Below are 13,568 nucleotides of genomic sequence, written 5' to 3'. Positions count from 1 at the left end.
TCTGTTTCAGCCCCATCTGTTTCCGCCCTCTGTTTCAGCCCCTCTGTTTCAGACCCTCTGTTTCTCGCCCTCTGTTTCGCGCCCTCTGTTTCAGCCCCTCTGTTTCAGCCCCTCTGTTTCAGCCCATCTGTTTCAGGCCCTCTGTTTCTCGCCCTCTGTTTCAGCCCCTCTGTTTCTCGCCCTCTGTTTCAGCCCCTCTGTTTCGCGCCCTCTGTTTCTCTCCCTCTGTTTTGCGCCCTCTGTTTCAGACCCTCTGTTTCAGCCCCTCTGTTTCAGCCCCTCTGTTTCAGCCCCATCTGTTTCCGCCCTCTGTTTCAGCCCCTCTGTTTCAGACCCTCTGTTTCAGCCCCGCTGTTTCAGCCCCTATGTTTCTCGCCCTCTATTTCTCGCCCTCTGTTTCGCGCCCTCTGTTTCGCGCCCTCTGTTTCAGCCCCTCTGTTTAAGACCCTCTGTTTCAGACCCTCTGTTTCTCGCCCTCTGTTTCGGCCCCTCTGTTTCTCGCCCTCTGTTTCAGACACTCCGTTTCTCGCCCTCTGTTTCTCGCCCTCTGTTTCAGCCCCTCAGTTTCAGGCCCTCTGTTTCAGCCCCTATGTTTCTCGCCCTCTATTTCTCGCCCTCTGTTTCGCGCCCTCTGTTTCGCGCCCTCTGTTTCAGCCCCTCTGTTTCAGACCCTCTGTTTCAGACCCTCTGTTTCTCGCCCTCTGTTTCGGCCCCTCTGTTTCTCGCCCTCTGTTTCGGCCCCTCTGTTTCTCGCCCTCTGTTTCAGACACTCCGTTTCTCGCCCTCTGTTTCTCGCCCTCTGTTTCAGCCCCTCAGTTTCAGGCCCTCTGTTTCTCGCCCTCTGTTTCGCGCCCTCTATTTCAGACCCTCTGTTTCAGCTCCTCTGTTTCAGACCCGCTGTTTCGCCCCCTCTGTTTCTCGCCCTCTGTTTCGGCCCCTCTGTTTCGCGCCTTCTGTTTCAGACCCTCTGTTTCGGCCCCTCTGTTTCGCTCCCTCTGTTTCAGACCCTCTGTTTCAGACCCTCTGTTTCGCGCCCTCTGTTTCAGACCCTCTGTTTCGGCCCCTCTGTTTCCCGCCCGCTGTTTCGGCCCCTCTGTTTCGCGCCCTCTGTTTCAGACCCTCTGTTTCAGACCCTCTGTTTCAGACCGTCTGTTTCTCGCCCTCTGTTTCGCGCCCTCTGTTTCGTGCCCTCTGTTTCAGCCCCTCTGTTTCAGGCCCTCTGTTTCAGACCCTCTGTTTATCGCCCTCTGTTTCGGCCCCTCTGTTTCTCGCCCTCTGTTTCGGCCCCTCTGCTTCTTGCCCTCTGTTTCAGACCCTCTGTTTCTCGCCCTCTGTTTCAGCCCCTCTGTTTCAGATCCTCTGTTTCTCGCACTCTGTTTCTCGCCCTCTGTTTCAGCCCCTCTGTCTCAGAAACTCTGTTTCTCGCGCTCTGTTTCGCGCCCTCTGTTTCAGACCCTCTGTTTCAGCCACTCTGTTTCAGACCCTCTGTTTCAGACCCTCTGTTTCGCGCCCTCTGTTTCTCGCCCTCTGTTTCGGCCTCTCTGTTTCTCGCCCTCTGTTTTGGCCCCTCTGTTTCGCGCCCTCTGTTTCAGACGCTCTGTTTCAGACCCTCTGTTTCTCGCCCTCTGTTTCGCGCCCTCTGTTTCGCGCCCTCTGTTTCAGACCGTCTGTTTTGGCCCCTCTGTTTCCCGCCCTCTGTTTCGGCCCCTCTGTTTCAGACCCTCTGTTTCAGACCCTCTGTTTCTCGCCCTCTGTTTCGCGCCCTCTGTTTCGCGCCCTCTGTTTCAGACCCTCTGTTACTCGCCCTCTGTTTCAGCCCCTCTGTTTCAGCCCCTCTGTTTCAGACCCTCTGTTTCAGACCCTCTGTTTCTCGCCCGCTGTCTCGGCCCCATTGTTTCTCGCCCTCTGTTTCGGCCCCTCTGTTTCGCGCCCTCTGTTTCAGACCCTCTGTTTCAGCCCCTCTGTTTTAGCCCCTCTGTTTCTCGTCCTCTGTTTCAGCCCCTCTGTTTCAGACCCTCTCTTTCAGCCCCTCTGTTTCAGCCCCTCTGTTTCAGACCCTCTGTTTCTCTCCCTCTGTTTCGCGCCCTCTGTTTCAGACGCTCTGTTTCAGACCCTCTGTTTCTCGCCCTCTGTTTCGCGCCCTCTGTTTCGCGCCCTCTGTTTCAGACCGTCTGTTTTGGCCCCTCTGTTTCCCGCCCTCTGTTTCGGCCCCTCTGTTTCAGACCCTCTGTTTCAGACCCTCTGTTTCTCGCCCTCTGTTTCGCGCCCTCTGTTTCGCGCCCTCTGTTTCAGCCCCTCTGTTTCTCGCCCTCTGTTTCAGCCCCTCTGTTTCAGACCCTCTGTTTCAGCCCCTCTGTTTCAACCCCTCTCTTTCAGACCCTCTGTTTCAGACCCTCTGTTTCAGACCCTCTGTTACTCGCCCTCTGTTTCGGCCCCTCTGTTTCTCACCCTCTGTTTCTGCCCCTCTGTTTTGACCCTCTGTTTCTCGCCCTCTGTTTCTCGCACTCTGTTTCGGCCCCTCTGTTTCTCGCCCTCTGTTTCGGCCCCTCTGTTTCGCGCCCTCTGTTTCAGACCCTCTGGTTCGGCCCCTCTGTTTCGCGCCCTCTGTTTCAGACCCTCTGATTCAGACCCTCTGTTTCGCGCCCTCTGTTTCACACCCTCTTTCAGCCCCTCTGTTTCAGACCCTCTGTTTCAGACCCTCTGTTTCTCGCCCTCTGTTTCGCGCCCTCTGTTTCGCGCCCTCTGTTTTATCCCCTCTGTTTCAGACCCTCTGTTTATCCCCCTCTGTTTCGGCACCTCTGTTTCTCGCCCTCTGTTTCGGCCCCTCTGTTTCTTGCCCTCTGTTTCAGACCCTCTGTTTCTCGCACTCTGTTTCAGCCCCTCTGTTTCGGCCCCTCTGTTTCTCGCCCTCTGTTTCTCGCCCTCTGTTTCAGCCCCTCTGTTTCAGACCCTCTGTTTCTCGCGCTCTGTTTCGCGCCGTCTGTTTCAGACCCTCTGTTTCAGCCCCTCTGTTTCATCCCTCTGTTTCAGCCCCTCTGTTTCATCCCCTCTGTTTCAGCCCCTCTCTTTCAGCCCCTCTGTTTCTCGCCCTCTGTTTCAGCCCCTCTGTTTCAGCCCCTCTGTTTCTCGCCCTCTGTTTCTCGCCCTCTGTTTCTGCCGCTCTGTTTATCGCCCTCTGTTTCGCGCCCTCTGTTTCAGACCCTCTGTTTCGCGCACTCTGTTTCGGCCCCTCTGTTTCGGCCCCTCTGTTTCTCGCCCTCTGTTTCTCGTCCTCTGTTTCTCGCCCTTTGTTTCAGACCATCTGTTTCTCACCCTCTGTTTCAGACCCTCTGTTTCAGACCCTCTGTTTCAGACCCTCTGTTTCAGCCCCTCTGTTTCAGACTCTCTGTTTCTCTCCCACTGTTTCAGCCCCTCTGTTTCAGACCCTCTGTTTCGCGCCCTCTGTTTCAGACCCTCTTTTTCTCGCCCTCTGTTTCAGCCCCATCTGTTTCCGCCCTCTGTTTCAGCCCCTCTGTTTCAGACCCTCTGTTTCTCGCCCTCTGTTTCGCGCCCTCTGTTTCAGCCCCTCTGTTTCAGCCCCTCTGTTTCAGCCCATCTGTTTCAGGCCCTCTGTTTCTCGCCCTCTGTTTCAGCCCCTCTGTTTCTCGCCCTCTGTTTCAGCCCCTCTGTTTCTCGCCCTCTGTTTCGCGCCCTCTGTTTCGCGCCCTCTGTTTTATCCCCTCTGTTTCAGACCCTCTGTTTATCCCCCTCTGTTTCGGCACCTCTGTTTCTCGCCCTCTGTTTCGGCCCCTCTGTTTCTTGCCCTCTGTTTCAGACCCTCTGTTTCTCGCACTCTGTTTCAGCCCCTCTGTTTCGGCCCCTCTGTTTCTCGCCCTCTGTTTCTCGCCCTCTGTTTCAGCCCCTCTGTTTCAGACCCTCTGTTTCTCGCGCTCTGTTTCGCGCCGTCTGTTTCAGACCCTCTGTTTCAGCCCCTCTGTTTCATCCCTCTGTTTCAGCCCCTCTGTTTCATCCCCTCTGTTTCAGCCCCTCTCTTTCAGCCCCTCTGTTTCTCGCCCTCTGTTTCAGCCCCTCTGTTTCAGCCCCTCTGTTTCTCGCCCTCTGTTTCTCGCCCTCTGTTTCTGCCGCTCTGTTTATCGCCCTCTGTTTCGCGCCCTCTGTTTCAGACCCTCTGTTTCGCGCACTCTGTTTCGGCCCCTCTGTTTCGGCCCCTCTGTTTCTCGCCCTCTGTTTCTCGTCCTCTGTTTCTCGCCCTTTGTTTCAGACCATCTGTTTCTCACCCTCTGTTTCAGACCCTCTGTTTCAGACCCTCTGTTTCAGACCCTCTGTTTCAGCCCCTCTGTTTCAGACTCTCTGTTTCTCTCCCACTGTTTCAGCCCCTCTGTTTCAGACCCTCTGTTTCGCGCCCTCTGTTTCAGACCCTCTTTTTCTCGCCCTCTGTTTCAGCCCCATCTGTTTCCGCCCTCTGTTTCAGCCCCTCTGTTTCAGACCCTCTGTTTCTCGCCCTCTGTTTCGCGCCCTCTGTTTCAGCCCCTCTGTTTCAGCCCCTCTGTTTCAGCCCATCTGTTTCAGGCCCTCTGTTTCTCGCCCTCTGTTTCAGCCCCTCTGTTTCTCGCCCTCTGTTTCAGCCCCTCTGTTTCGCGCCCTCTGTTTCTCTCCCTCTGTTTTGCGCCCTCTGTTTCAGACCCTCTGTTTCAGCCCCTCTGTTTCAGCCCCTCTGTTTCAGCCCCATCTGTTTCCGCCCTCTGTTTCAGCCCCTCTGTTTCAGACCCTCTGTTTCAGCCCCGCTGTTTCAGCCCCTATGTTTCTCGCCCTCTATTTCTCGCCCTCTGTTTCGCGCCCTCTGTTTCGCGCCCTCTGTTTCAGCCCCTCTGTTTCAGACCCTCTGTTTCAGACCCTCTGTTTCTCGCCCTCTGTTTCGGACCCTCTGTTTCTCGCCCTCTGTTTCAGACACTCCGTTTCTCGCCCTCTGTTTCTCGCCCTCTGTTTCAGCCCCTCAGTTTCAGGCCCTCTGTTTCAGCCCCTATGTTTCTCGCCCTCTATTTCTCGCCCTCTGTTTCGCGCCCTCTGTTTCGCGCCCTCTGTTTCAGCCCCTCTGTTTCAGACCCTCTGTTTCAGACCCTCTGTTTCTCGCCCTCTGTTTCGGCCCCTCTGTTTCTCGCCCTCTGTTTCGGCCCCTCTGTTTCTCGCCCTCTGTTTCAGACACTCCGTTTCTCGCCCTCTGTTTCTCGCCCTCTGTTTCAGCCCCTCAGTTTCAGGCCCTCTGTTTCTCGCCCTCTGTTTCGCGCCCTCTATTTCAGACCCTCTGTTTCAGCTCCTCTGTTTCAGACCCGCTGTTTCGCCCCCTCTGTTTCTCGCCCTCTGTTTCGGCCCCTCTGTTTCGCGCCTTCTGTTTCAGACCCTCTGTTTCGGCCCCTCTGTTTCGCTCCCTCTGTTTCAGACCCTCTGTTTCAGACCCTCTGTTTCGCGCCCTCTGTTTCAGACCCTCTGTTTCGGCCCCTCTGTTTCCCGCCCGCTGTTTCGGCCCCTCTGTTTCGCGCCCTCTGTTTCAGACCCTCTGTTTCAGACCCTCTGTTTCAGACCGTCTGTTTCTCGCCCTCTGTTTCGCGCCCTCTGTTTCGTGCCCTCTGTTTCAGCCCCTCTGTTTCAGGCCCTCTGTTTCAGACCCTCTGTTTATCGCCCTCTGTTTCGGCCCCTCTGTTTCTCGCCCTCTGTTTCGGCCCCTCTGCTTCTTGCCCTCTGTTTCAGACCCTCTGTTTCTCGCCCTCTGTTTCAGCCCCTCTGTTTCAGATCCTCTGTTTCTCGCACTCTGTTTCTCGCCCTCTGTTTCAGCCCCTCTGTCTCAGAAACTCTGTTTCTCGCGCTCTGTTTCGCGCCCTCTGTTTCAGACCCTCTGTTTCAGCCACTCTGTTTCAGACCCTCTGTTTCAGACCCTCTGTTTCGCGCCCTCTGTTTCTCGCCCTCTGTTTCGGCCTCTCTGTTTCTCGCCCTCTGTTTTGGCCCCTCTGTTTCGCGCCCTCTGTTTCAGACGCTCTGTTTCAGACCCTCTGTTTCTCGCCCTCTGTTTCGCGCCCTCTGTTTCGCGCCCTCTGTTTCAGACCGTCTGTTTTGGCCCCTCTGTTTCCCGCCCTCTGTTTCGGCCCCTCTGTTTCAGACCCTCTGTTTCAGACCCTCTGTTTCTCGCCCTCTGTTTCGCGCCCTCTGTTTCGCGCCCTCTGTTTCAGACCCTCTGTTACTCGCCCTCTGTTTCAGCCCCTCTGTTTCAGCCCCTCTGTTTCAGACCCTCTGTTTCAGACCCTCTGTTTCTCGCCCGCTGTCTCGGCCCCATTGTTTCTCGCCCTCTGTTTCGGCCCCTCTGTTTCGCGCCCTCTGTTTCAGACCCTCTGTTTCAGCCCCTCTGTTTTAGCCCCTCTGTTTCTCGTCCTCTGTTTCAGCCCCTCTGTTTCAGACCCTCTCTTTCAGCCCCTCTGTTTCAGCCCCTCTGTTTCAGACCCTCTGTTTCTCTCCCTCTGTTTCGCGCCCTCTGTTTCAGACGCTCTGTTTCAGACCCTCTGTTTCTCGCCCTCTGTTTCGCGCCCTCTGTTTCGCGCCCTCTGTTTCAGACCGTCTGTTTTGGCCCCTCTGTTTCCCGCCCTCTGTTTCGGCCCCTCTGTTTCAGACCCTCTGTTTCAGACCCTCTGTTTCTCGCCCTCTGTTTCGCGCCCTCTGTTTCGCGCCCTCTGTTTCAGCCCCTCTGTTTCTCGCCCTCTGTTTCAGCCCCTCTGTTTCAGACCCTCTGTTTCAGCCCCTCTGTTTCAACCCCTCTCTTTCAGACCCTCTGTTTCAGACCCTCTGTTTCAGACCCTCTGTTACTCGCCCTCTGTTTCGGCCCCTCTGTTTCTCACCCTCTGTTTCTGCCCCTCTGTTTTGACCCTCTGTTTCTCGCCCTCTGTTTCTCGCACTCTGTTTCGGCCCCTCTGTTTCTCGCCCTCTGTTTCGGCCCCTCTGTTTCGCGCCCTCTGTTTCAGACCCTCTGGTTCGGCCCCTCTGTTTCGCGCCCTCTGTTTCAGACCCTCTGATTCAGACCCTCTGTTTCGCGCCCTCTGTTTCACACCCTCTTTCAGCCCCTCTGTTTCAGACCCTCTGTTTCAGACCCTCTGTTTCTCGCCCTCTGTTTCGCGCCCTCTGTTTCGCGCCCTCTGTTTTATCCCCTCTGTTTCAGACCCTCTGTTTATCCCCCTCTGTTTCGGCACCTCTGTTTCTCGCCCTCTGTTTCGGCCCCTCTGTTTCTTGCCCTCTGTTTCAGACCCTCTGTTTCTCGCACTCTGTTTCAGCCCCTCTGTTTCGGCCCCTCTGTTTCTCGCCCTCTGTTTCTCGCCCTCTGTTTCAGCCCCTCTGTTTCAGACCCTCTGTTTCTCGCGCTCTGTTTCGCGCCGTCTGTTTCAGACCCTCTGTTTCAGCCCCTCTGTTTCATCCCTCTGTTTCAGCCCCTCTGTTTCATCCCCTCTGTTTCAGCCCCTCTCTTTCAGCCCCTCTGTTTCTCGCCCTCTGTTTCAGCCCCTCTGTTTCAGCCCCTCTGTTTCTCGCCCTCTGTTTCTCGCCCTCTGTTTCTGCCGCTCTGTTTATCGCCCTCTGTTTCGCGCCCTCTGTTTCAGACCCTCTGTTTCGCGCACTCTGTTTCGGCCCCTCTGTTTCGGCCCCTCTGTTTCTCGCCCTCTGTTTCTCGTCCTCTGTTTCTCGCCCTTTGTTTCAGACCATCTGTTTCTCACCCTCTGTTTCAGACCCTCTGTTTCAGACCCTCTGTTTCAGACCCTCTGTTTCAGCCCCTCTGTTTCAGACTCTCTGTTTCTCTCCCACTGTTTCAGCCCCTCTGTTTCAGACCCTCTGTTTCGCGCCCTCTGTTTCAGACCCTCTTTTTCTCGCCCTCTGTTTCAGCCCCATCTGTTTCCGCCCTCTGTTTCAGCCCCTCTGTTTCAGACCCTCTGTTTCTCGCCCTCTGTTTCGCGCCCTCTGTTTCAGCCCCTCTGTTTCAGCCCCTCTGTTTCAGCCCATCTGTTTCAGGCCCTCTGTTTCTCGCCCTCTGTTTCAGCCCCTCTGTTTCTCGCCCTCTGTTTCAGCCCCTCTGTTTCGCGCCCTCTGTTTCTCTCCCTCTGTTTTGCGCCCTCTGTTTCAGACCCTCTGTTTCAGCCCCTCTGTTTCAGCCCCTCTGTTTCAGCCCCATCTGTTTCCGCCCTCTGTTTCAGCCCCTCTGTTTCAGACCCTCTGTTTCAGCCCCGCTGTTTCAGCCCCTATGTTTCTCGCCCTCTATTTCTCGCCCTCTGTTTCGCGCCCTCTGTTTCGCGCCCTCTGTTTCAGCCCCTCTGTTTCAGACCCTCTGTTTCAGACCCTCTGTTTCTCGCCCTCTGTTTCGGACCCTCTGTTTCTCGCCCTCTGTTTCAGACACTCCGTTTCTCGCCCTCTGTTTCTCGCCCTCTGTTTCAGCCCCTCAGTTTCAGGCCCTCTGTTTCAGCCCCTATGTTTCTCGCCCTCTATTTCTCGCCCTCTGTTTCGCGCCCTCTGTTTCGCGCCCTCTGTTTCAGCCCCTCTGTTTCAGACCCTCTGTTTCAGACCCTCTGTTTCTCGCCCTCTGTTTCGGCCCCTCTGTTTCTCGCCCTCTGTTTCGGCCCCTCTGTTTCTCGCCCTCTGTTTCAGACACTCCGTTTCTCGCCCTCTGTTTCTCGCCCTCTGTTTCAGCCCCTCAGTTTCAGGCCCTCTGTTTCTCGCCCTCTGTTTCGCGCCCTCTATTTCAGACCCTCTGTTTCAGCTCCTCTGTTTCAGACCCGCTGTTTCGCCCCCTCTGTTTCTCGCCCTCTGTTTCGGCCCCTCTGTTTCGCGCCTTCTGTTTCAGACCCTCTGTTTCGGCCCCTCTGTTTCGCTCCCTCTGTTTCAGACCCTCTGTTTCAGACCCTCTGTTTCGCGCCCTCTGTTTCAGACCCTCTGTTTCGGCCCCTCTGTTTCCCGCCCGCTGTTTCGGCCCCTCTGTTTCGCGCCCTCTGTTTCAGACCCTCTGTTTCAGACCCTCTGTTTCAGACCGTCTGTTTCTCGCCCTCTGTTTCGCGCCCTCTGTTTCGTGCCCTCTGTTTCAGCCCCTCTGTTTCAGGCCCTCTGTTTCAGACCCTCTGTTTATCGCCCTCTGTTTCGGCCCCTCTGTTTCTCGCCCTCTGTTTCGGCCCCTCTGCTTCTTGCCCTCTGTTTCAGACCCTCTGTTTCTCGCCCTCTGTTTCAGCCCCTCTGTTTCAGATCCTCTGTTTCTCGCACTCTGTTTCTCGCCCTCTGTTTCAGCCCCTCTGTCTCAGAAACTCTGTTTCTCGCGCTCTGTTTCGCGCCCTCTGTTTCAGACCCTCTGTTTCAGCCACTCTGTTTCAGACCCTCTGTTTCAGACCCTCTGTTTCGCGCCCTCTGTTTCTCGCCCTCTGTTTCGGCCTCTCTGTTTCTCGCCCTCTGTTTTGGCCCCTCTGTTTCGCGCCCTCTGTTTCAGACGCTCTGTTTCAGACCCTCTGTTTCTCGCCCTCTGTTTCGCGCCCTCTGTTTCGCGCCCTCTGTTTCAGACCGTCTGTTTTGGCCCCTCTGTTTCCCGCCCTCTGTTTCGGCCCCTCTGTTTCAGACCCTCTGTTTCAGACCCTCTGTTTCTCGCCCTCTGTTTCGCGCCCTCTGTTTCGCGCCCTCTGTTTCAGACCCTCTGTTACTCGCCCTCTGTTTCAGCCCCTCTGTTTCAGCCCCTCTGTTTCAGACCCTCTGTTTCAGACCCTCTGTTTCTCGCCCGCTGTCTCGGCCCCATTGTTTCTCGCCCTCTGTTTCGGCCCCACTGTTTCGCGCCCTCTGTTTCAGACCCTCTGTTTCAGCCCCTCTGTTTCAGCCCCTCTGTTTCTCGTCCTCTGTTTCAGCCCCTCTGTTTCAGACCCTCTCTTTCAGCCCCTCTGTTTCAGCCCCTCTGTTTCAGACCCTCTGTTTCTCTCCCTCTGTTTCGCGCCCTCTGTTTCAGACGCTCTGTTTCAGACCCTCTGTTTCTCGCCCTCTGTTTCGCGCCCTCTGTTTCGCGCCCTCTGTTTCAGACCGTCTGTTTTGGCCCCTCTGTTTCCCGCCCTCTGTTTCGGCCCCTCTGTTTCAGACCCTCTGTTTCAGACCCTCTGTTTCTCGCCCTCTGTTTCGCGCCCTCTGTTTCGCGCCCTCTGTTTCAGCCCCTCTGTTTCTCGCCCTCTGTTTCAGCCCCTCTGTTTCAGACCCTCTGTTTCAGCCCCTCTGTTTCAACCCCTCTCTTTCAGACCCTCTGTTTCAGACCCTCTGTTTCAGACCCTCTGTTACTCGCCCTCTGTTTCGGCCCCTCTGTTTCTCACCCTCTGTTTCTGCCCCTCTGTTTTGACCCTCTGTTTCTCGCCCTCTGTTTCTCGCACTCTGTTTCGGCCCCTCTGTTTCTCGCCCTCTGTTTCGGCCCCTCTGTTTCGCGCCCTCTGTTTCAGACCCTCTGGTTCGGCCCCTCTGTTTCGCGCCCTCTGTTTCAGACCCTCTGATTCAGACCCTCTGTTTCGCGCCCTCTGTTTCACACCCTCTTTCAGCCCCTCTGTTTCAGACCCTCTGTTTCAGACCCTCTGTTTCTCGCCCTCTGTTTCGCGCCCTCTGTTTCGCGCCCTCTGTTTTATCCCCTCTGTTTCAGACCCTCTGTTTATCCCCCTCTGTTTCGGCACCTCTGTTTCTCGCCCTCTGTTTCGGCCCCTCTGTTTCTTGCCCTCTGTTTCAGACCCTCTGTTTCTCGCACTCTGTTTCAGCCCCTCTGTTTCGGCCCCTCTGTTTCTCGCCCTCTGTTTCTCGCCCTCTGTTTCAGCCCCTCTGTTTCAGACCCTCTGTTTCTCGCGCTCTGTTTCGCGCCGTCTGTTTCAGACCCTCTGTTTCAGCCCCTCTGTTTCAGACCCTCTGTTTCAGACCCTCTGTTTCTCGCCCTCTGTTTCTCGCCCTCTGTTTCGGCCTCTCTGATTCTCGCCCTCTGTTTCGGCCCCTCTGTTTCGGGCCCTCTGTTTCAGACCCTCTGTTTCAGACCCTCTGTTTCTCGCCCTCTGTTTCGCGCCCTCTGTTTCGCGCCCTCTGTTTCAGACCCTCTGATTCGGCCCCTCTGTTTCCCGCCCTCTGTTTCGGCCCCTCTGTTTCGCGCCCTCTGTTTCGCGCCCTCTGTTTCAGACCCTCTGTTTCTCGCGCTCTGTTTCAGCCCCTCTGTGTCAGCCCCTCTGTTTCAGACCCTCTGTTTCACACCCTCTGTTTCAGACCCTCTGTTTCGGCCCCTCTGTTTCTCGCCCTCTGTTTCGCGCCCTCTGTTTCGCGCCCTCTGTTTCAGACCCTCTGTTTCGGCCCCTCTGTTTCCCGCCCTCTGTTTCGGCCCCTCTGTTTCGCGCCCTCTGTTTCGCGCCCTCTGTTTCAGACCCTCTGTTTCTCGCGCTCTGTTTCAGCCCCTCTGTGTCAGCCCCTCTGTTTCAGAACCTCTGTTTCACACCCTCTGTTTCAGACCCTCTGTTTCGGCCACTCTGTTTCCCGCCCTCTGTTTCGGCCCCTCTGTTTCAGACCCTCTGTTTCGGCCTCTCTGTTTCGCGCCCTCTTTTTCGCGCCCTCTGTTTCAGACCCTCTGTTTCGGCCCCTCTGTTTCCCGCCCTCTGTTTCGGCCCCTCTGTTTCGCGCCCTCTGTTTCGTGCCCTCTGTTTCAGACCCTCTGTTTCTCGCGCTCTGTTTCAGCCCCTCTGTGTCAGCCCCTCTGTTTCAAACCCTCTGTTTCAGACTCTCTGTTTCTCGCCCTCTGTTTCGCGCCCTCTGTTTCAGCCCCTCTGTTTCAGCCCCTCTGTTTCAGACCCTCTGTTTCGGCCACTCTGTTTCCCGCCCTCTGTTTCGGCCCCTCTGTTTCAGACCCTCTGTTTCGGCCTCTCTGTTTCGCGCCCTCTTTTTCGCGCCCTCTGTTTCAGACCCTCTGTTTCGGCCCCTCTGTTTCCCAGCCCTCTGTTTCGGCCCCTCTGTTTCGCGCCCTCTGTTTCAGACCCTCTGTTTCAGACCCCCTGTTTCGGCCACTCTGTTTCCCGCCCTCTGTTTCGCGCCCTCTGTTTCTCGCCTTCTGTTTCGGCCTCTCTGTTTCTCGCCCTCTGTTTCGGCCCCTCTGTTTCGCGCCCTCTGTTTCTCACCCTCTGTTTCAGCCCCTCTGTTTCAGACCATCTGTTTCAGACCCTCTGTTTCTCGCCCTCTGTTTCGGCCCCTCTGTTTCAGGCCCTCTGTTTCAGCCCCGCTGTTTCAGCCCCTCTGTTTCAGACCCTCTGTTTCTCGCCCTCTGTTTCAGACCCTCTGTTTCAGCCCCGCTGTTTCAGACCCTCTGTTTCAGACCCTCTGTTTTTGACCCTCTGTTTCTCGCCCTCTGTTTCAAACCCTCTGTTTCAGACCCTCTGTTTCAGACCCTCTGTTTCTCGCCCTCTGTTTCAGCCCCTCTGTTTCAGACCCTCTGTTTCTCGCCCTCTGTTTCTCGCCCTCTGTTTCTCGCCCTCTGTTTCTCGCCCTCTGTTTCAGACCCTCTGTTTCAGCCCCGCTGTTTCAGACCCTCTGTTTCAGAGCCTCTGTTTCTCGCCCTCTGCTTCAAACCCTCTGTTTCAGACCCTGTGTTTCAGACCCTCTGTTTCTCGCCCTCTGTTTCGCGCCCTCTGTTTCGCGCCCTCTGTTTCACACCCTCAGTTTCAGCACCCTCTGTTTCAGACCCTCTGTTTCAGACCCTCTGTTTCAGCCCCTCTGTTTCGCGCCCTCTGTTTCAGACCCTCTGTTTCGCGCCCTCTGTTTCAGCCCGTCTGTTTCAGACCCTCTGTTTCGCACCCTCTGTTTCAGACCCTCTGTTTCAGATCCTCTGTTTCAGACCCTCTGTTTCTCGCCCTCTGTTTCAAACCCTCTGTTTCAGACTCTCTGTTTCAGACCCTCTGTTTCTCGCCCTCTGTTTCGGCCCTCTGTTTCAGAACCTCTGTTTCTCTACCTCTGTTTCGGCCCCTCTGTTTCAGACCTTCTTTTTCAGACCCTCTGTTTCGCGCCCTCTGTTTCGCGCCCTCTGTTTCAGCCCCTCTGTTTCAGACCCTCTGTTTCGCGCACTCTGTTTCGCGCCCTCTGTTTCAGACCCTCTGTTTCGCGCCCTCTGTTTCAGCCCCTCTGTTTCAGACCCTCTGTTTCACGCCCTCTGTTTCAGACCCTCTGTTTCAGACCCTCTGTTTCAGACCCTCTATTTCTCGCCCTCTGTTTCAGCCCCTCTGTTTCAGACCCTCTGTTTCGCGCACTCTGTTTCGCGCCCTCTGTTTCAGACCCTCTGTTTCGCGCCCTCTGTTTCAGCCCCTCTGTTTCAGACCCTCTGTTTCACGCCCTCTGTTTCAGACCCTCTGTTTCAGACCCTCTGTTTCAGTCCCTCTGTTTATCGCCCTCTCTTTCGGCCCCTCTGTTTCAGACCCTCTGTTTCTCGCCCTCTGTTTCGGCCCCTCTGTTTCTCGCCCTCTGTTTCGGCCCCTCTGTTTCTCGCCCTCTGATTCGGCCCCTCTGTTTCTCGCCCTCTGTTTCGGACC

The sequence above is a fragment of the Chiloscyllium punctatum genome, chromosome X, assembly GCF_047496795.1.
Source record: "Chiloscyllium punctatum isolate Juve2018m chromosome X, sChiPun1.3, whole genome shotgun sequence".
Lineage (NCBI taxonomy): Eukaryota > Metazoa > Chordata > Chondrichthyes > Orectolobiformes > Hemiscylliidae > Chiloscyllium > Chiloscyllium punctatum.
Note: the sequence above shows the minus strand (reverse complement) of the source record.